We start from the raw sequence: 20,529 nt of genomic DNA, 5'->3' as shown, positions 1-20,529 counted from the left end.
GGTAGAAATTTTCTAAATAAACAATACAGTGAGCCCATCACTTCAAAAATAACAATTGACAGTACTTACTGCCACTAATAAAATTCAACCTTTTAAACAAAAATTAGGGTTTGGGATAAGCTTATCTACCACCATGAGCTTGACAGTTCCTCATCCTTAAAGACTTTTCTGATGAGACTGATAGTGATATAAGCAAACATGATATTTTGATACTGTATAATGAAACGTGTCAACATTTGGAAGAGTAGCATAACTCAGTCAACCACTATTTTCCAAATGACCAACGCATGTCAAAATGCTACAAACCCATGCCTGGGTAAACAATCCATTCAAAGGACAAGACAAACCATGGGATTTGAAAACTTCATTGATAGGATTTCAGATTCCACACTGTAACAATTAAGACCTAGATCACTTGTTGCGTTTTGGTATAGTATCAAAAATATCAACAATTATCTGGAAAGACTATCAAAATATTCCACCATTTTCCAACTACTTTTCTGAATGGGACAGATTTTCTTCCTTTATTTAACACAGCAAATTGCAGAGGTGCCTGGGTGGTTAAGTGCTCGGTTAAGTGTCCAAATCGTGGTTTCAGCTCAGGTCAGGATCTTGCAGTTCCATGGGTTCGAGACCCACATCGGCCTCTGTGCTGGCAGCACAGAGCCTGTTTAGGATTCTGTGTCTCCCTCTCTGCCCCTCCCCAACTTTTGCTGTCTCTGTCTCTCACTAAATAAACTTTAAAAAAGTTTTTAAAAACATAAAAATAAGTGAAACAGCAAACTGCAACATACTGGCAACAAAGATAGCTAGGAGGATCCAGGTGTTTTCCATTAAGCTACATGTTATGGAAATCTTCAAAAATGTAAGACAACGTCACTCATCAAATTCTGCCTTGAAAACTTTACTTTTATGTAAAGTAACTTATTTATGTTAGCATGTGATGGGTTCACTACTGTTATTTTTAAATGAAGTAATTATTTTTATGGTACTTCAATTTTAATTTCAACTATGTAAATACTGGGAGATATAACCCACATCAACAAAAGTTCTATAGCCGCACTGTCCAATACGATAGTAACTAGTGTAATGTGGCTACTGAACTCTTGAAATATGACCAATCTGAACCGAGATATGAAGTAAGTGGGAAATATACACTGGATTTCAAAGACTTTGCATTAAAAAGAACATAAAATCTCTCAACTTCTTATATTTGATTACGTGTTGAAACAGTATTTTGAATTCACGGTGTTAGGTAAAATACATTAATTTCAAGCTTTTACTCAATGTGACTACTAGGAAATTTAAAGTCACATATAGCTTGTATTTCTGACTTGCATTGTATTTATATTAAACAGAACTGTTCTATAGGTCCTTGATGGTTTTCTGTTTTAGGTAAAAGAGCCAGGAGATCAAAGTTTTAAAAACTGCTGCTCTATGGGAAAATGAACTAGTTGAAGGGGAAACAACAAACAACAACAACAACAACAACAACAACAACAACAACACGCCAATCTATAGACTCTGACATTTAGGAGGCCCAACAGGACACAGAATGACCCCACAGAGATAAACCACCACTAGTCAATAAGGCCAGAACACAGGTTCACTCAAATATAAAAACATGGTAAGGCTCACCGAAGTGTGTGGAAATCCTCTAACATGAAGGTCAAAGACCAACACAAGTAAAAATGAAAAATAAACATCCCTGTGAAAAGACAAACAGTGTAAATAGAAAAAAAACCTTCAAAAATATTTTAATATCCTCAGAGAGAGGAGAATACTGCGTCCATGCAAAAACAGCTATGCTTAGAAATTAACATTCATAAAACTTGGAAAATTTGATGGCAGAAATAAATTCAATAGAAAAACACATCTCAGAAAGCATCACAGAGAGTAGAAAGAGAGAAAAACAAAGAGAAAAAACAAAAACAAAACACTGGTAATAAACTCAGAGGAGCACTCCAGAAAGGCCAACATGCAGAAGAGTCGAGTCAGAAACAACTGAAAAACGGTGTGTGTGTGAGTGTGTGTGTGTGTGTGTGTGTGTGTGTGTGTGTTGGGGGTGGGCTGGGGGAGGAGGGGAATGAGGTTGCAGTAATGTTTCCCAAAACTTAAGGATATGTCTACAGACATAAAAGCTCTAGCAAATGCCCCAAGTACCAGCATAATAAATGATTTTAAAAACCACACACATCATGAAATTTCATATGATTGGAGGGGAAAAAACGGGAAGTTTTATAGGTGCAATGCAGATAAGTAGAGGCTTTCTCAACAATAATGCTGAAAACAAAATAAAATAGGAAGGAGTATGACTTCAACCTAGAATCTGACTTTAATAATCAAGTGTGAATGAAGAACAAAGACATCTTCAGACATAACCGTCAAAAAAAAAAAACTTCTCAAGAATCCTTTCCCAGAAATTTCCCAGATGTGTCTGAAATATATTGAGAAGAATATCACTAAACAAAATGAAACCATTATTAAAACCAGGAAAATATAGGGGCATCTGGGTGGCTCAGTCGGTTAAGTGTCTGACTTCAACTCGGGTCATGATTTCATGGTTTGTGAGTTTGAGCCCCACATCAGGCTCCATGCTGACAGCTTGGAGCCTGGAGCCTAGAGCCTGCTTTGGATTCTGTGTCTCTGCCTCTCTCTGCCCCTCCCTGACTCATGCTCGCTCTCTCTCTCTCAAAAAGAAACATTTAAAAAAAACAGGAAAACATAATATTTGTGCAAGCAAAAAATTGTAATTATAGTACACTATGTGGCTCAGCTTTGAACCACATTTTAGTCATACTAATGTAAAAACTGAGTATTAAAATATGTATATTGTGCACTTGAAACTAATGTTATAGTGTATGTTAACTAACTGTAATCTCTTTTTTTTTAACTTATTTATTTAAGTAATCTCTACCCCAACATGGTAGAACTCTCAAACCCCAGGATCAAGAGTCATATGCTATTCCACCTGAACCAGCCAGGTGCCTCTAACTAACTAGAATTCAAGTAAAAACTTAAAACTTTGAATGGAACCACAAAAGACTCTGAACAGTCAAATCAATCTTAAGAAGAATAAAGCTGGAGGTAACATTCTCCCAGATTTCAAGATATACTACAAAGCTGAAGTAATCAAAACAGTATGGTACTGGCGCATAAATATATATACACAGATCGTTGGAACAGAGCCCAGAAATAAACCCATTCTTATATAATCTATGATGAAGGATCCAAGAATAAACAATGGGGAAAAGACAGTCTCTTCAACAAATGGTGCCAGAAAAACTAGATCACTTTCTCACACCACAGACAAAAACAAATTCAAATTGGATTAAAGACCTAAATGTGAGACTTGAAACCATAAAACCCCTAGAAGAAAACACAGGCAGTAATTTGACAATCAGCCTTAGCAGCACTTTTCTAGATATATCTCCTCAAGCAAGGGAAACAAAAGAAAAAATAAACTATTAAAAATTTATCAAAATAAAAAGCTTTTGCACATTGAAGGAAATCATCGACAAAGTGAAAAAGCAACCTAATGAATAGGAAAAGATTATCTTCTCTTGTAAAACAAAAATCTGACCAGAGACCGCCAGTGTTCCCTCTAGGCAACAACCAACCACAGCTGAGCAGGGGCGACCCAGTGTCTCCCCAACACTCAGCGTTACACATTCCACTACCGAATAGCGTACATTTCTCCATATGCACCCCAATAAATGAGAAAAGGAACACGAAGATGCCATCTTTCAAGAATTAGAAATAGCACATATGTTTGCAGGATCGCATTGTCTACAATGCAACAGCAGATGTTTATTTCTCCACTTGCTCGTTCAGCCCCTTCAATGACTGAGGTCTGGCATGCCTAGTTTAAGAGGTGACAGGCTTGAACGAAACAAACTCAATCATTTTTGCTATGTCCTGCAAGCTTGCATTTATATATTTTCTTTTTCCTAAATACTGCAAAGTTTTTTACATGTGATACATGCAGAAGAAATTAAAATAAGCAGATCAGCATATTTTAAAATAATTGCAGACATTTTCCAATTTATACTGTCTGTAACTCTACTAAGAACGTTAAAAATGAGACTGCTTCAATGTTTTCCTCATTGTACTTTTGATTTAGAGGATACATATTATAAACCCGAATCAGACAAAAATCTTTAAGGTCTCTCTGCCTTAGAATGGGGTTGAATGAAGCGGAGAGAGGCGGTATAACTTTAAAACAAAGACTATTAGTTTTATTTACATGCCACAACACAATCTTCAAATGACCTCTGCCTTCCCAAGTAACATTTTAACTAAAGTGACAGAGAATGGAATGCCACATTAGAATTGAAAGCAAGATAAAAGGTAGGAGTCCTAATCTACTGCTCTACATAGCATTATTCATGACAAGGGTTTCCCACTTTCTCAGACAGGGTTCAAAATGTCAGCTTTAACTATGTAGCAAATTTTAATAGGATGCTTCTAAATGGGTACCCTAAGAGGGCTACAAGGATTTCTTCATCTACAGCACATTCAGCTACTTCTCATCTGGCTCCAGGAGTAGTTTCCCAGCCTATTTCCTTTCATCTCTGATGCATTTGGGCTGCTGAGCGAACCGCTCCCCTAATTCTAGTTAGAAGCCGGAATAAAAATTTTGTTTTGTGTTTACGAAACATCAAAGTATGGGCAAGGAAGCCCTTGATGAAGGCCTCCCTGCTCTGCTTGCAGAATTACTCTGCCTGCAAGGTGCTACCCTCTGCTGTTGGAGGGATGGCATCAGGGAAGTGGTTGGAAAATGCAGTGCTAAAACAGCCATTTTTTTTTAATTTTTTTTTTCAACATTTATTTTTGGGACAGAGAGAGACAGAGCATGAACGGGGGAGGGGCAGAGAGAGAGGGAGACACAGAATCGGAAACAGGCTCCAGGCTCTGAGCCATCAGCCCAGAGCCCGACGCGGGGCTCGAACTCACGGACCGCGAGATCGTGACCTGGCTGAAGTCGGACGCTTAACCGACTGCGCCACCCAGGCGCCCCTAAAACAGCCATTTTTGATGTAAATTGTAAAATGTCCTTGAGGTCTTCAAAAATCTGACAGCAATTCTTCAAGCACGTATCAATTAAATTTTATATGATAGCAATACTGCTAAGCAAATAAATAGTTAAAATCATTGGGCTGCAGTAACACAAACTGGACCAACTAGCCATATCTTGTTCTCAGAACACTCAGAGGTAGAGAAGACAAGGTTTTTCCTACCCAGAGAAAGAGCCTGTTGTGAAGCGGAGTAATATTCAAAGTGACTCTATAAAGGACAAGGGAACAGGAAGCCAGAACTCTGCTGATAAATTACTTAAATGATTTAATGTGGCAAATATTAACACCCAGATTTTACCATCTTTCACTGACCACTTTAATTCTTTCTAGAAGAATTTTCCAATGTCAAAACACTCAGAGAAATGTTGTAGGATTATTAAAAAAAAAAAAAATTGGTATTAGATGCTTTACCTTGACCCTCTCAGACTTAATTTTCAAAATCAAAATGTTCTAAACAAATCCAAAAGCCTGTTACGGAAGAAAACACCTTTAAAATGTCATTCAAATTTAACTTTAGACACAGAAGTACAAGTTGTAAATTTTAACCAGTTTATTTTTTTAATATTTATTTTTGAGAGAGAGAGAGAGAGAGAGAGCACGCGAGCGAGCATGCACACGAGTGGAGGAGAGGTAGTGAGAGAAGGAAACACAGAATCTGAAGCAGGCTCCAGGCTCTGAGCTGTCAGCACAGAGCCAACCCAGGGCTTGAACCCACAAACCACGAAATCATAACCTGAGCCAGTCTGACGCTTAACCGACTGAGCCGCCCTTAACCAGTTCATATTAAAATAAGTGTAACTCCAGACCAACGCAGCAAGGTATTACCTACACCATTATTTCATAATTGGAAGGGTTTTGTTAATTTTTTTTTAACGCTTATTGATTTTTGAGACAGAGAGAGACAGAGCATGAACAGGGGTGGGTCAGAGAGAGAGAGGGAGACACAGAATATGAAACAGGCTCCAGGCTCTGAGCTGTCAGCACAGAGCCTGATGCGGGGCTCAAACCCACAAACTGCGAGATCATGACCTGAGCCGAAGTCGGACGCTTAACCGACTGAGCCACCCAGGCGCCCCTGGAAGTTTTTATAATATAGAGAGGCAATGTCAGATTGAGGTGCAAAGTCTCATTTTGATTTTAAATCAGTTTCAGACTTCTCCCTAATCCACAACACAACACATTGTAGCCATTCTATTATTCTGAGAAATGTAAATTAAAGATTGAAATCCTTTCACCTTCAAAATCGTCACCATCACAGAAACCTGTCCGTGTTACGTACGTGAGGGGAGGCAGGGAAAGCACGATGACGTCCAAGTCAGGGAATCGTAATCTGAGTATTTCCCAGGTAACCAACAGCCCTACACAATGATTTATGAATGTTACCAGTGCTCCCCAAATCTACTGAGCCAACTGATTTATCTGTGCTAATAAAGAGTTTATGCTTTCAGGACACATCATATCCAAAACTCATCTCCTTCCAGGCAGAACTATGAGAAAGTGAGACCCAGCCAGCTCAGAACAAATCCATTTGGCTTGAGATTCTGGGAGCCAAGGAGCATTCTGCTCAGCTTTACTCCCAGTGCCCTCCCCCAGGAGATGCAAAGCCACCCACACACACTAAGGGTAGAAGAATGGGAAAGGGCAGAGCTTTCTTTCCCGGGAAAAAAGCCAGAGTGAAAGTTCTGGGGGATGTAAACATATAACAGCTAGAGGAGAGCCATGGAAACCTTCTCCCCAAGCAAATGTGCTGTTCTGCAAACTTTCCTTGCCCCCTACAATATTTAGCGGTGCATTAAAGCAAATATTTTTAAAATACACAAGCATGTGCTGTTTAAAATGCCTCAAATTAAAAACAAACAAATTCCCCCTTATTGCCTGTCTAAAACCACCAACACATCCACTTTTTACCACCAGATATTTCTGAAGTAGATGACTGCTGGGCATACAAACTAGTTTAAAAACCTCCCCTTGGGAGGTTAGGCGTCCGACTTCAGCCAGGTCACGATCTCGCGGTCCGGGAGTTCGAGCCCCGCGTCGGGCTCTGGGCTGATGGCTCAGAGCCTGGAGCCTGTTTCCGATTCTGTGTCTCCCTCTCTCTCTGCCCCTCCCCCGTTCATGCTCTGTCTCTCTCTGTCCCAAAAATAAGTAAAACGTTGAAAAAAAAATTAAAAAATAAATAAAAAATAAAAATTAAAAAATAAAAACCTCCCCTTGCTGGTTCTGCCAGGATTCTAAACTGAGAGTCCCACTACACACCCCCGAAATGAAGCACGATATGGCACCCACAGGTGCATCTTTCTGGATAGAGGGTTTTACTTTCTGGATTGTCAAGTCTTAAAAAAAAAATACCATGGCTTTCACATGATGAAAATCTGCATTAACAGATCACAGTTTAGGGGCACCTGGGTGGCTTGGTTGGTAAAGCCTCCAACCCTTGATTTTGGCTCAGAGCACAATCTCGCAGTTCGTGAGTTTGAGCCCTACACGGAGCCTGCTTGGGATTCTCTCTCTCCCCCCCTCTCTCTCTCTCTGCCCCTCCCCTTCTTGCTCTTGCTTTCTCTCAAAATATAAATAAAACTTTTTTTAAATATAATTTATTGTCAAGTTAGCTAACATACACTGTATACAGTGTGCTCTTGGCTTCGGGATGATTCATCACTTACATAAAACACCCAGTGCTCATCCCAACAAGTGCCCTCCTCAACAGCCATCACACATTTTCCCCTCTCCCTTACCCCCACATCAACCCTCAGTTTGTTCTCTGTATTTAAGAGTCTCTTATGGTTGGCCTCCCTCTCAGTTTATAACTATTTTTTTTTCCTTCCCTTCCCCATGGTCTTCTATTAAGTTTCTCAAATTCCACATATGAGTGAGAACATAGGATATGTCTTTCTCTGACTTATTTTACTTAGCATAACACCCTCCAGTTCTATCCACATTGTTGCAAATGGCAACATTTCATTCTTTTTCATTGCCAAGTAGTATTACATTGTATATATAAACCACATCTTCTTTACCCATTCATCGGTTAATGGATATTTGGGTTCTTTCCATAATTTGGCTACTGTTGAAAGCACTGTTATAAACATTGGGGTACAAATGCCCCTATGAGTCAGCAGTCCTGTATCCTCTGGATAAGTTCCTAGCAGCGCTATTGCTGGGTCATAGGGTAATTCTATTTTTAGTGTTTTGAGGAACCTCCACACTGTTTTCCAGAATGGCTGCACCAGTTTGCATTCCCACCAACAGTGCAAGAGGGTTCCCGTTTCTCCACATCCTCGCCAATATCTGTTGTTTCCTCAGTTGTTAATTGTAGCCACTCTGACACGTATAAGGTGTATCTCAATGTGGTTTTGATTTGTATTTCCCCTGATGATGAGCAATGTTGAGCATCTTTTCACTTATCTGTAAGCCATCTGGAAGTCTTCTTGGAAAGGTATCTATTCATATCTTCTGCCCATATCTTCATCGGATTGTTTTTCAGGCATTGAGTTTGGTAAGTTCTTAATAGATTTTGGATGCTAACCTTTATCTGACATGTCATTTGCAAATATCTTCTGCCATTCCATTGGCTGCCATTTAGTTTTGTTGATTGACACTTTGCAGTGCAGAAGCTTTTTATCTTGATGAGTTCCCAATAGTTTGCTTTTATTTTCCTTGCCTTTGGAGATGTTTCTATTCTTTGGGACAGCTTGAGAAGAACAGGTATTAACTCTGCTTTAAATGTCTGGTAGAATTCCCCTGGGAAGCCATCTGGCCCAGGACTCTTATTTATTGGGAGATTCTTGGTAACCAATTCAGTATCTTCCCTGGTTATGGGTCTGTTCAAATTTTCTATTTCTTTCCTTTTCAGTTTTGGTAGTGTGTGTGGGTGTCCAGGAATTTGTCCATTTCTTCCAGGTTGTCCAGTTTATTGGCATATAATTTTTCATAGTATTCTCTAATAATTGTATTTCTGTGGTGGTGGTTGTGATCTCTCCTCTTTCATTTGTGATTTTATCTATTTGGGTACTCTCGCTTTTATTTATTTTCTTTTTTTTATGTTTTTTTTTTTCAACGTTTACTTATTTTTGGGACAGAGAGAGACAGAGCATGAACGGGGGAGGGGCAGAGAGGGAGGGAGACACAGAATCGGAAACAGGCTCCAGGCTCTGAGCCATCAGCCCAGAGCCCGACGCGGGGCTCGAACTCCCGAACCGCGAGATCATGACCTGGCTGAAGTCGGACGCTTAACCGACTGCGCCACCCAGGCGCCCCTCTCGCTTTTATTTTTGAGAAGTCTGGCTAGAGGTTTATCGATTTTGTTTATTCTTTCAAAAAAAAAAAACAGCTCTTATATTCATTGATCTGTTCTACTAGTTTTTTGGATTCTGTATTGCTTGTTTATGGTCTAATCTTATTTCTCTTCTGCTGACTTTGGGGTTTCTTTGCTGCTTTGTTTCTATTCCTTGAGGTGTAAGCTTAGATTCTGTTTTTAGAATTTTGTTGCTTCTTGAGACAGGCCTGGATTGCAATGTATTTTCCTCTTAGGACTGCCTGTGCTGCATCCCAAAGGGTTTAGACGGTCATGTTTTCATTTTCATTTGCTTCCATATATTTTTAAATTTCTTCTTTAATTTCTTGGTTGACCCATTCATTATTAGGGTGTTCTTTAACCTCCATGCATTTGGAGGCTTTCCAAGTTCTTTCTTGTGGTTGATTTCAAGTTTTATAGCACTGTGATCTGAAAATATTCATGGTATGATCTCAATCCTTTTATATTTGTTGAAAGGTGTTTTGTGACCCAATATGTGATCTATTTTGGAGACTGTTCCATGTGCACTCGAGAAGAATGTGTATTCTGCTGCTTTGGAAAGAAAAGTTTTGAATAAATCCATCAAGTCCATCTGATTCAGTGTATCATTCAAGGCCATTGTTTCTTTATTGATTTTCTGCTTAGATGATCTGTCCATTGCTATAAGTGGAGTGTTCAAGTCACCTACAATTATAATATTATTATCTATAAGTTTGCTTATGCTTATGATTGATTTATATATTTGGATTCTTTCAAGTTGGGGGCACAATTACAACTGTTAGCTCTTCTTGATGGATAGACCCCTTAATTATGATATAATGCTCTTCTTCATCACTTGTTACAGTCTTTAAAGTCTAGTTTTTAAGTATGGCTACTCCAGATTTCTTTTGACTTCCAGTAGCATGATAGATGGTTCTCCATCCCCTCACCTTCAATCTGCATATGCCCTCAGGTCTAAAATGAGTCTCCTGAAAACAGCATATATATGGATCTTGGTTTTTTATCCATTCTGATACCCTATGTCTTTCGATTGGGGCATTTAGTCCATTTACATTCAGAGTGATTACTGAAAGATATAGATTTAGTGTTATTGTGTTATCCGTAGGTTTCATGTTTGGAGTGACGTCTCTGGTCCTTTGGAGTCTTTGTTGCCTTCTATCCACAGAGTCCCCATGAGGATCTCCCACAGAGCTAGTTTAGTGGTCATGAATTCCTTTAGTTTTTGTTATCTCTCTCTGCCCCTGCTTGCTCTCACTCTCAAAACTTTTTTAAAAAGAAATAGGTCATAGTTTCCATTACTACATTCTTCTGTCATCGGATTTGGCTACCTAACAACTCCTAAGGAATGTAACACTAAGCAATTAAAGAGTTAATTCCCTCCCAGGAAGGTCCCTTACAGGAACCGGAGACTACACCCTTCTCTGGGGATTTAAAACAGCTGAGTACCTTCACAGGTGTAGCCCCTCCCACACCCTTCATCTGCTTTGTTCTCAAATCCTTTGTTGCCACTGTATTCATTTCATAATTTTCTGCCCTTTCATAGCCTACTTTTTCCACATCATTCACAAAGGACAAGTAGACACACAAGCAACGATTTCTGGTCCTTATAAATGAAGTCCTTATAAGAATGTTGCCAATGGGGTGCCTGGGTGGCTCAGTCAGTTGAGCACCCAACTCTTGATTTCAGCTCAGGTCATGGTCCCAGGCTCATGGGATGGAGCCCATGTCCAGCTCTACAGTGAGCCTGGAGACTGCTCATGATTTTCTCTCTGCCCCTTTCATCTTATTATTTAAAACAAAACAAAAAAAATGCTCTTATTTAAAACAAAAAAAAAATTTTTTAAAGAAGAATGTTGCCAACTTAAAATGTTAATGGAAGCCCTACTGTGCTGGTCTATTCAACCAGTCAGTCATGACCTGGTTCCTCTTCTTGCCATCCTTACCTCTACAGTAATCCCCTAACCTCTAAGGGCTTCCCTGGAGTCTGTACTTCTTAGAACTAATCAAAGCAAAGTTCTATGGAGGGCCTTCTTGAGGATTACATTACAGAAACAAAAAACTTCCCAATTGTTGCATTTAATAAATGTAATCTTTCATATATGTGGTTGTCAGCATCTTCTATAGTTTCCTTTTGGTTACTATCTTAAATTTGAGCTACCGAACATCTTGTCTATGGACTATCTTTCCAACTTGCGAAGATCATTATCACCTTACTCAACAAGCTCAATTTGGTAAACCCCCAAAATAAGTGACTGTGCCCAGGAGCCGATTTTACAGTCACCTAGCACGTAGTTCTAGCACACTAAAGTTAGCACCTGTGTCTTGCTAACCAGTTTTTACTTCAAAGCAATAATCAAAGGGTAGGGGTGTCAGAAGGTAAAGGAGGGTGAGTCAAGTATCCCCCAAGGTTAGAAGGCACTTTGGACCCAAAACGAAGCAAACCACTGCATACGGAGCTTAATTCAGGGTAACTTACTAATGGAGCGAGGGGGTGTGTGGAAATGTGGCAGACAAATGACCCAGGCAGCACACAGCTATTATCCACCCTTACTCTCCACGTCTGGACCTTAGCCCACAGATTGTATAGGGCGAGGGGCACTGTGGTAAGGTCAACAGGTAGCCATCTAAATTGACACCATCTGTGTACCAGAGGATCTCTACTAGTTAATGTGAAGTGAGGGCCTTCAGAGAGGCAGCCATCTCTACCAGTTATGTAAAGTGGGAGCTTCTGTGTACCAGCCATCTCTACTAATTTCTGGAGTCTTCTGTGTGCCACTTTAGAGATCAGAACTAGCCTTCCACATTCCAGTCAGAGCATACATTTAACCTCCATGGAACCTGAACACATAGCCCTGAGGGAGGTCATTAGCCAAATAGGAACAAGATGGAAGACCAAAGATGGAGTCAGCGTTGTCAGCACTCTTACAAGGGGAAAGAAAGGTTTGGGGGTTTTAAGAGAAACACATAGGGGTGCTTGTGTGGCTCAGGGGGTTAAGCATCCAACTCTTGATTTTGGCTCAGGTCATGATCTCATGGTTGGTGGGTTCTAGTCCCATACCTGGCTCTGTGCTGACAGCGTTGAGCCTGTTCAGGATTCTCTCTTTCCCTCTTTCTGCCTCTTCCCTGCTCCTGCTCTTGCTTTCTCCCTCTCAAAAGAAATAAACTTTAAAAAAAATTTTAAAGAAATATATGAAAAAGAATGTTTGAGGCTTTAATATTTCTAAGAAAAACCATAAACACAACATAACAGCTACTGAATGATTTTTGTTTGTTTTCTTTAGAGCAGCATCCAAAGGGGATCCGAAGGACTGCCCATGGACTCACCTGAATTGAATGGTATATGATACTGAGGTGCACACAGGTGAAGCTTTCATAGCAACTTGGTTCTATTAACCTAGCAGCATCTTACAGAAATAGGTAATAAAACTAGGGAGTCAACTGTGGCCGCTGGAGCTGGTTCATAGGTTGTTGATTCTCTTATTCTGAGAACGTGGAAGAATCATACTTCACCACCCATTCGAATTCAGGTTTGACATGTAACTGGCCAAAGAAATTTGAGCATAAGTAATATGCGTGTCTCTGTGCAGAAGCTTTAAGAGCCAGTGCATCAATTTACATTTTCCTTGATTTTCTATAATCATGGAAACATATTGTAAGATGGAGCCTCCATGTGGGGCCCCAGATGATAAAATGAGATCTCCTATGACCCACCAGGGGCTGACAGCATGACCGAGAAATAAGCTGATTACTTTAAGCCAGAGATTTTCAGATTTGTTACGGCAGCATAGCCTGAACTTTTCTGATGCCATACTAAATTTTAAACCCCAATATGTAAGGCACAGTACTGTGCTACACTTGTGGGAAACTCAAATGCAGAAGTCAGGCAGGGTAGAAAGTAGTATTGCATTAAATGTATATGAGAATCAGAGAAACCAAACATAACCGTGCTTGGGTCATGGAATGAAGTATAAAATTCTAGTTTCCATTGATTGAAAACCGTCTAAAGCCTTGGAGTGAAACCCCTTTCTAAAGAAGAGGGGGGAGAGAAGTCAGCTTTCCATTGACAGATGATAGCGTGAGCAGCAGTCAGCAAGGAGAAGACAGGAAGAAAGGAAGACAGGACAGGAGACAGCTGAGTGAGGGGGCAGCACGGATTGCAGGAATAGTCATAGGAAATAAGGTTGGAAATATAAGGTGCAATAGAGCATGACAGGCCTTGAATGCCTCACCATAAAAATGTTAACAGCAACAATAATAAAAACCATTTTGTCCCAACACAGTTTAAGGCATTACATATATTACTCATTGAATTGTCACAATCACCCGCTGAGCTACTTGTTTCATCTGTAAAAGGGAAATTGTAAGAGGCTGGTATCCGTGGCTCACTGCTATGAGTCTTGCATCCAAGTGAGGCTCTCGGGAACACAACATCAATGTCCTAGAGGGGGATGAGCAAGTTCATCAACTCAGCCACCCCGATGATAGCAGCTGGACCCTAGACAATGACATGATGCTCGTCAAGCTCTTCTCTCCTGCAGCCCTCACTACCTGGGTGTCCTCCATACCTCCACCTGTGTACCCACTGGCACCCAATGCCTTCTCTCTGGCTAGGGCAACACCCTGGGCTCTGGAACCAACTACCCCGACCTGCTGCAGTGCCTGGACGCCACACTGCTGAGTCAGGCCCAGGGGGAAGCCTCCTACCCTGGGCAGATCATGAAGAACATGGTTTGCGCTGGCTTCCTCAAGAGAGGCAAGGACTCCTGCCAGGGTGACTCTGGTGGCCCTGTGGTCTGCAATGGTGAGCTCCAGGAAATTGTCTTCTGGGACTATGGATGCACCCAGAAGAAGAAGCCGGGAGTCTACACCAAGGTGTGTGATTTTTGTAGACTGGACTAAGGAGACCATAGCTGCCAACAGCTAAAACCCCAATTCCCTCTACCATCACTATGCTAATAAAGTGAGCCTGTTAACAAAACAAAAAACAAAACAAACAAACAAAAAATACAGCAACATGCAGGTACAGTACACTGCCCAAAGTCACAAAGTGAGTAAATATCAGAATCAGGACTTGAACTCAGACAGGGTCTGTGATATTAACCACCACACTACATTTCCTGCCACCGACCTTAGACTAAGAGGTGAGGAGACCCATTTACACTTCAAGGAAAGGGAGTCCCACGATTAGTATCGTGTTTCAGAAAGATTAGTTGTGTCACATATACGATGAATCAAAGAACACTGCTATGCAGGTAGAGATACCTTTTAGAAATCACCGAAAACTAACCAGGTAAAAGACATTACGCCCCTGTATGAAGACAGGGACTAGTAACTATGAATCAGTAACTCAGAAAGTTGTATAGGGTCAGAACAACATGACTTTTGCCTATTTATGTGGGGGGGTGATATAGCTGGCTTCAAGTTCCTAGATATTCCTCTTGCTGAGAGAGTCTAATTCCCCTCTCATTAAATTTAGGCTTTCTTACAGACTCGCCTGACCCCATAGATTGTGGCAGAAATGACCCTACGTCCTGAGAAACCCCGAAGCTCCTTCCTGGCTCTCTTGTAAATGCTAGGAACCCTGAGTCACCTTGTAAGCACAAATGCCCAGCTAAGAGGCTTTGTCAGAAAGCCCCAACAGTACATGCAGAGGGCACAGCTGGGCCCAGCCTTCCAGCTCTCTATGCCTGGGTGCCAGGCATGTGAATCCAGCCATCTTGGACCCTGCAGAGCGGCCACCAGGTGAATATCACCAAGTGACCCCAGCCGACACTGCATGGAACAGAAGCATTCCCCTAGCCAAACTATAGCAAATACCCGACCCATAAGCCCACGAGGTACAATGATGTCGGTATGTTAAGACCGTGTGTTTTAGAATGATTTCTTAACACTGGACTAGGTCACTGGAACATGGCACTGATTAAAGGAACCCTGAAATTCAACCATCTCTATTAAAATCACTGGCTGGTATGCTCAACCCCTCACTTCCCTGAGTTACAATCTGTGCACTGGCCCCAAGGACTGGTATTCTTAGCAAGTTCCACTACCCCAAGTGCTTCTTAGACTAAGGTTGGAGATTAGAATCAAAACCATCTACACAACAAAAATGGAGCCAAAAAGGCTGGTTCACCACAAAATGAGTGCTACATGAAAACTTCCATCATTACTCATCTGCCCTGGCTCACTCCACTGCCATCCTCTGCCCAGGCTGCAGTATGAAGCATCTTGGAAGCTTTTAAATCGGCCAAATACTGAGCCCCAGCCCAAAGCAATTACTGGGAGCAGTGTTTGGGTGAGTCTAATACGCAGCCAGTATTCTAATACTAAGAGCCTCTGGTTCACGGTTAACCATGAATACGTTATGGCTTTACAAGCAAAGAAAGTATAAAAACAAAAGCCTTCCTAGGTCTGGCTTGATTGCCCCAAACTCCAGAGATGACCTCCAGGTACCACCTGAGTAAAAGATAACATCAGAAAGAAGGGCAATTTCTCCTCCCAAGAAATCTAAAATGACTTTCGTGTGTATATCACTTCAGTCAAACATTTTTTAAATATATGAAGTAAATGTTTTCAGTTTCTCAGCATGTTTCAGGAAAGAGTGAAAACAGGAGTTTGAGGAGCAGACGTATATTTCTGCTTTCAACATCTCTATTGGAAAGACTGGATGTTAAACAGCTTTTAAAGGGAAAATTTCATTTTAAAGAACTTTAGTATTTGCACTGGGCACTCACCACCACATAGATTGTATCTTCTTCTTGTGCTGATATTAAAACTTTTTTTTTTTTCTGATATGAAGAATTCCGGAGTAAAATCTAAAGAATACTAATAGAGCTAAATACAAGATATCGAAATGACCTCTGCCCCTTTTGTAACAAAGCATTGTCCTTGTCCAATTCTCGGTGGTGAGGAAAAGCACTCAGGATGTCAAAGGCACAAAGAATACACCTTTTTCTATAAAACAAATGCTCTGTCTCAACACTGTTAATATTCAGAGATTAGAAAATGAGGTCAGTAATGACAAACGCAATCGTGTCACCCTCGTCAGCCGGTGCTATTACGTGTAAGTGGAAATAACCAAATAGTCTTCAATAAATATTGATCACTCATCCAGCAAACATACCTACTATGTGCCAGGTGGTAGCAGATCAGGCGAAAGGAAATCTCCCCAGGATTTACCCCAAAGAGGGCTGCCTGAACCTGACAAAATCATTCCAGTCTGTGCCCAGGTGAACTCCCCTGGAAAGGCGTGTCACTGTTTTCTGAAGGGGAAACTAAGGCAGAAAATGAACAAAGCTCTTTCACACCAACACGGAGTGCAACTCAAGGGCGGAAGTGTTTTTCCAACACTCCTGTTGGATTTTGCACTGCATTCTTCACATTCTTGGGTGTGCCGAGTCCCCTTTGGAATTAGCCAAAAGCACTGGTGTGAGGAGTGAATCAGCGTAGTTTATAAGGCAGAATTAGCAAGATGTACTTACCAGGCATTAAGGTTCTACATTTTTATAACAGATGGTTATTAGGACAATGAAAAATGCCTTGTGGCCTGCTTTAAAGAAAAACACTGACATTAGGAGGAGAAATTTTCAGTGTTTTCATTATCTGTTCTTGATGGTCCTTAGGGATCCAAACAGTTCACACAGACCTTGCAGATCGCTTTACTTCTCAGGCTTAATGTGCCCCAGCAGAGAAATTAACAAACAATAACCACCGAAATTCGTTTTAGGAGGATTTCTGAAGTAATACTGGTAAATTAATCGAGACCCACAAATTATTTCAACCACAGCTAAAACACTGTATTTCTAAAACAAAATGTGCCATTAGACAGCCAGATCCAGAAAAATCAAGAAAACTCTCAGAGGTTGACAGACAGCACATTTAATAAAATAGGAGTTATAAAGGCGTAAGAGGAAATTAACTCAAATGCCTCAGGTTATGTGATAAGGACTCAGTATTTTCAACTTTTCTGACTTTAAAGACTTTTCTGCTGCACTTCCTTGTTCCTGTGCTGAGCAAGAAGCTCTTTATTGACCACTTTCAAAGATAAATAAGTGAGCACAGAGCTATATAATTTAGAGAACTAAATACGCTCTCCTTAGAGTTTCGGAGGATGCTATTAACCTAGCATCAGTAATAACTGTCCTCTTAACTGTTATTCTCATAAGTAGAGAGGGATTTATAACTATCCTGGCTCTATAGCTTGATTCAAAATATTTACTGAGCATCTGCTAAGAGTAAACCACAGCATTGGTCAACATGGCAATACAAAGTGTTATAAAGATAGCTCTTTACCATTCCCAATATAGCTGGGGAAACAGAAAATAAAATCCAAATCACCAAAGGAGTGGTTGAGAGATGCTTTTTCAACTTCTAACTTTCATGTGATATGCCATCTTCTAACCAGAGTAAGAAGTTTAAAGATTTCTGGGTTGTTGTTTTCTTAATCTTTGTATCTCACCTGCTCACACCAACTCTCAGCACAGAGATGTTCACACAACAAGAGCCCAAAAAGGATTGATTTCACTTGGTCTCCCTTTTGAATAGTTGGCTACATAGTGGTGAGAGTTGGCCCTAAAGTCTGTGCCAATGAGAAACAACCAGGCCACAAAGTGCAGATTAAAATCCAACATTATGACCTCCACTGACATTTTTACCATTCACAGGTCAGAAATGGTGTGTATACAACTAATTCTAACATTCCACCTTCTTTGGAACTCATTACCAGATTCTCGCAGTTTCTTTCTGCTACTATTTAAGGAAATTCTTAGGTAGGGGTTGTAGACAGGGAGTAGAACAGGAGATTGCAAACTAAGTCAAGATAAAGGGAGTATATTCAGCTTGGAGGGGCATACCTAAGACGGACAGGAAAAGCTTGTCCTACGAAGTTAACAATGAAACATCTGACCTTTGCATTACTTAGCAGATTTACAAAATGTTTCCACAAGCAAGATCTCATTCTGTCCACATGACAAAATTTGTGTCCCCCTTGTACAAAACAGAACTGTAAGGCTGAAGGAGTAAACGGCAGGTGGCAGAGCTGAAGAACAAATCCAGATTTCGTACCAAGGCGGTGCTATTTGCTTAAGACCAGAAATAACTCACCCTCAAAGAGGGGATCAAAACAAATGATCTCCGGTTTGAGCTTCTCCCTGACCTAGAATTGCCGTATTAAAAAAAAAGAAAGAAAAAAAAAAAAAAAAAGGTAGCAACTAACTGTATGCCACCTCTAGTAGGGCCAGAAAGACAAATAGCTTAGATCAACTCAATTGTAATTAGCTAAACAAAGGACAAATCATCCATAAATTTCTAGAATTCCTTAAGAAGATACATGTCATCCATGTGAATAATTTAGATGAAGTCTTGCCTTGGAACCACTCAGGATCACTTCCAGAACTTGTCTTTTAATCCTACAGTGACCGCAGAAATAGGTAATTCTTCATCTCAATTTGAAAAACAGCATCCCTAGGATAATAGTGACAATCATTTTCAGCAAGTTTCTTAGACCTAAATGAAGCAGGTCCTGAGCTGCTTAAGTTTTACATTATGATTTGTTCTTGTAAGAGGAGATCTCTATATTAAAGCGCTGGTTCCTGATTTGCAAAGGAATTCATCTGGAGGAGACTATTTATTGAAAAAAAAATCGTTCACATATAAGAATTCAAAATTCACATCACATATCATAATCATTCTTCAATTAATCAAATTTGATGAGGAATTCTAATAACGTTTCACTGTTAAGTTTTTTATATATTAAAAAACAATATAGCAATCACCGTCTAATGTGTAAGACCTAACCACTGCACAGATGATGTTCTAAATTTGAACTTGAAAGGAAAACCCATCAGCGTGCCTGCTTGATTTCTTTAATCTATTCATGTAGGTTAATTACCTGACACTCATTAAGATGACTCTGAGCTTCTTTAAATTTCTGACCATATTAACCTCTCCAACTAATCCTTATTAGAAAAATATTAAAGAGTGTTCATTGCTATTACAAATTGAATTTGAAATGATGAAACAATTATCAAATAAATGGAGTAGAAAACGAGGTTATATGCATGAGAAGATTCAATGCATCAAACATTTTACCTCATTATAAAATAAAGGTCTTAAGGTCTATATCTAGGAAATGTGCTTAAAGATCAGTCCTTGAAAGAAATCTCTCCACTCCACTCTTAGTCTACCTATGGGGGGACAAACAAAAACTTCAAGTTCGTTATTAACAGAATTATTCAGGAAAAAAAAATCTTATTTTTTTATGTTATTTTAAACCAAACAATTGGACAAAAAGATTCAACTATCTAGCTCAGTGAGTCTATATAAAACAATCACTTAATATTATGACTCTCACATACCCTATCATTCATTTTGCAAATAAAATGATGCAGACCTATAAAGTACTGGTCAACATCACAAAAGCATGAACTATGAATGGGTGTTACTTCTAAAGACTGAAAACTCATCACTTCAGTTCTAGGACAAAAAAGAAAATACAAAGACATTTCCTCTACAGACAAAGTTCATTTAAAAGTTGCCCTATGCCCTTCATCAGACAATGTACCATACTCCGCATGTTTTTTCTTTAAGATATTATGGATAGTGTTAGCAGTGATATTTTGTGAATGTTCACTTAAGCTATACTAGAACTACAGGGCAAAAGAGCTACAAGTCTATATTCAGGCAACCGAGTGAAGCAAATGGGAGAATTAGGAGAAGGAACTTAAGGAAAAGGAGGGAAAAATTGCAAGGTATATTTACCACAAATGACAAGGGATTAAAATCCTTAATACAGAAAGAGTTCTCCCAAAAAGTGTCTATTGTCCATTTTTTTCTTTCAAACTATCAATAGCAAGAGCCAAAGGCAAAACACACACAGCAGAAATTAACTTCATTAGTACTGGTTTTTTTTCCAAAGATTTTTTTTAAGTAATGTCTATACCTAACATGGGGCTCAAACCCACAAACCTTGAGATCAAGAGTCACATGCTCTACCGAGTGGGCCAGCCAGGTACCCCAGTACTGCTTTCTTAAATGGCAAAATGTTCACCCCTTCATATTAACAAAAGTGAAAAAAGGTGCATTCTCAAGCATGGTTGTAATCAGAACTCATCGGATTTCTTACTAAAGTCTGTAGGAAGACTGTACCAAAGTTTCACAAAC

General features: G+C 39.9%; 1 protein-coding gene and 1 pseudogene across 1 annotated transcript in view; one reads left to right on the top strand and one right to left on the bottom strand.

Moving 5' to 3' along the window:
• The window catches only part of PARD3B (par-3 family cell polarity regulator beta), a 1,026,938-nt gene that overhangs the window by 947,887 nt on the left and 58,522 nt on the right, over positions 1 to 20,529 (bottom strand). The gene's annotated exons all lie outside the window — the stretch shown is intronic.
• On the top strand, positions 12,588 to 15,155 carry LOC121030952 (anionic trypsin-like; annotated as a pseudogene).

The sequence above is a fragment of the Herpailurus yagouaroundi genome, unplaced genomic scaffold (assembly GCF_014898765.1).
Source record: "Herpailurus yagouaroundi ecotype Mexico unplaced genomic scaffold, PumYag 140, whole genome shotgun sequence".
Lineage (NCBI taxonomy): Eukaryota > Metazoa > Chordata > Mammalia > Carnivora > Felidae > Herpailurus > Herpailurus yagouaroundi.
Note: the sequence above shows the minus strand (reverse complement) of the source record. Positions and strands in the feature narration are given on the sequence as shown.